The sequence below is a fragment of the Macaca mulatta genome, chromosome 2 (genome assembly GCF_049350105.2).
Source record: "Macaca mulatta isolate MMU2019108-1 chromosome 2, T2T-MMU8v2.0, whole genome shotgun sequence".
Classification (NCBI taxonomy): Eukaryota; Metazoa; Chordata; class Mammalia; order Primates; family Cercopithecidae; genus Macaca; species Macaca mulatta.
The window spans coordinates 156709468-156712425 of NC_133407.1; the positions used below are offsets into that span (position 1 = coordinate 156709468).

General features: G+C 39.9%; 1 pseudogene; it reads left to right on the plus strand.

The window, feature by feature from the left end:
- The first annotated feature begins 1587 nt into the window (after positions 1-1587).
- On the plus strand, positions 1588-1687 carry LOC114676530 (U6 spliceosomal RNA; annotated as a pseudogene).
- Positions 1688-2958: the final 1271 nt, after the last annotated feature.

Genomic DNA, 2958 nt, shown 5'->3' on the forward strand with positions numbered 1-2958 from the left:
TATTCAAATTTCCTATTTCTTTTTGTGCCAATTTTTGCATTATCTATTTTCCTAGAACTTCCTCCACATCATCTAGGTTTTTCAATTTATCCACAAGTAGTTATCATGCTCTTTTACTACTATCTGAAGTAAATCCCTCTTTTGTCCCTTGAGTATATGCTTTTCCACTCTCTCAATTCCTCTTCCATTTCACTCTGCTTTGGTGTTGCTGGTCTTGCTGTTCTCACTTTCACTGATTTCTGCCCTTTACCTTCTTGCTTTTAGTTTGCTTTGTTGCCCATTTTCTAATGTCTTTATGTGAATCTTTAGTGCATTTTTTCTATGTTTTTGGTTCCTGGTAATTTTGTTTAAAATCATAAATTTCCCATTAAATGCTGATTGACTGTAACATTTTTATACTGTTGGTTTATGAAGTTTTAAAAATTTTCAGATTTCTTTTTTAAACCAAAGGTTATTTAGTAATGTGGAATTCAGTTTCTGGCCACATGGGATTTAAGGAAGAATTCCTTCACTATTAAGTTCTAATTGTATTACATAATTATTTTCAAATAAAGTTTCTATGATGGTGACTCAGTGGAACAAGTTGAGGTTTCCTTTGTGGCATAGTGAATGGTCACAAATCTTTGTCCATGTGCTTCATATGTGTTCAAAAAAATGTGTATTCTCTGTATTTGGCAGTGCGGTGGGGGTGGGAGTATAGATCTCTACGTATTTCAAATAGCTAAAACTTATTGATTAAATTATTCAGCTATTTTAGCCCAATCCTGTCATAATCAGGGGTGAGCTAAGGGATATTGTGATTTGATGTATTTTTCCTACCATAATGTGTGGCTGGATCAGGTAAAAGTCAGCTGGGGTTCTTCAGAGAAGAACATACACACAAATTTGTGTGTGTGTGTGTGTATGTGTAGAAAGAGATGTATTATAAGGAATTAGCTCATGTGATTATGAAAGCTGACAAGTCTCCAGATCTGCAGGATGTGTTGATGAATTAAAGACCCAGGAGAACCAGTGGTGTAGTTCCAGTCTAAAGGCAGACAGGCGCAAGACAGAGGAAGAGCTGATGTTTCAGTTCTAGTACAAAGGCAGGAAAAAGCCAATGCCCCAGTTCAAAGGCAGTCAGACAGAAAGAATTCTCTCATATTTGGCCTGCCTTTTTGCTCTAATCAGGACTCCAGTTGATGGGATGAGGCCCACCTAAATTGTAGAGGGCAATCCACTTTACTTAGTCTACAGATTTAAATGTTAATCTCATCTAAAACCACCCTCACGGAAACACCCAGAATAATGTTTGACCATATATCTGGGCACCCTGTGGCCCAGTCAAGTTGGCATATAAAATTAACCATTGCAGTGTGTAAAGCACATGTGGGAAAACAGTTTGAGGCAGGTGGAAGAACACTTTGCCCATCATAATGGGAGAGAGGGCCCTGAATGTACTGAATGTGAAACCATAAGCGAGTGTACTTGTCAATGGGACGTGGAAGGACTGTGGCATAATAAAAAATAAATATCTGGTCTTTGTCTTGGCACAGAGTTCCTAAAACACTTGGAATCTCCTGAGTGATAAGAATGTCTTTTGCGGGCTTGCTTTGGCAGCACAGATACTACCATTGGAACAATACGGAGATTAGCATGGCTTCTGTGCAAAGATGACATGCAAATTCGTGAAGCATTTCATTAATAAAAAGAACGTCTTTTGTAAGCTAATGAGATGATTGGTGGCTGGGAGCCCCCACATAGCTTCAGGATTGGGGCTGATCACCAGAAAGACCAAGCCATGATTAGAGGATTGGGAATTTCAGACCCACTCCCCAACTTCCTGGGTGGGGAAAGAGGCTACAAATCGACAGCAATCATTGATGATCAATTATTTCATCAATCATGCCCATGTAACAAGGACTCCGTAAAACCCCCTAAACAACAGGGTTTGGAGAGTTTCCAGATTGGTGAACATGCGGAGGTGCTGGGAGGTGTGTGCCCAGCAAGGGTGTGGAAGCCCCCTGCCCCTTCTGAGACTTTGCCATATGCATCTCTTCCATCCAGCTGTTTCTGAGTTGCACTCTTTATCACAAGCCAGGAATGGTGAGTGCAGCACTTTCCTGAGTTCTATGTTTCTAGCGGATTCTTAAACCTGAGGGGAGAGGGCTGTGGGAACCCCCAAATTTGTAGTTGCCTGGGCAGAAAGGGGTACCCCATTTGTGACTGGTATCTGCAGAAAGCACAGTCATGTGGGACTGGGTCCTTCAATTGGTGGAGTCCAAGCCTAACTCTGCAGTTAGCATCAGAATTGAATTGTTGAATTCCCAGTTAGGATAGGAGAATTGGAAAGTTGGTGTCAGGGGGAAGAAGAACCCTTTCAAAGACTTACAGGAACTTTATTTTCTCTGTGAAGTAAGAGGTAAGGTTGCTTAACAAGACAGAATCTGGTTCAGTAATACAAGAAAGATATAAATCATAAAAGTAAGAAGTACAACTCTATTTTAGGGAGACAGTATGGTGTGGTGGCTGACAGGGGAAGCGCGGAAGCTGATGCCACCCTCACCGTGTTACTAACTGGTGACCTTGGGCAGTCACTTATTCACCCTTTGCCTCTGTGTCCTCATCTGTAAGATGGGGGAGAATTGTAGGCTTGAAGTTCTTGTGAAGAGTACATAAAGAATCCCACCATGTCCATTATATCGAGACAATGATGTCTTGATATATGTATACTCATTGATTATTAGCTGCTGTTATAATTATTTGCAGCGACACTGTTTTCTACCTAAAAACCCAAGAGAAGAGGTTGAAAAACTTCTAAAATACTTTTAAGAACTGTTACTAAGTTGGTAGGGAAAAATCCAAACCTTTTCTAAATATCAGCATTAATCAGAAAGAAAATATAATGAATAAGCCTCCAACTGAAAAAACAAAAAATGCTGGATAAAATATAACAAAAATTAACCTGAACATTCATAT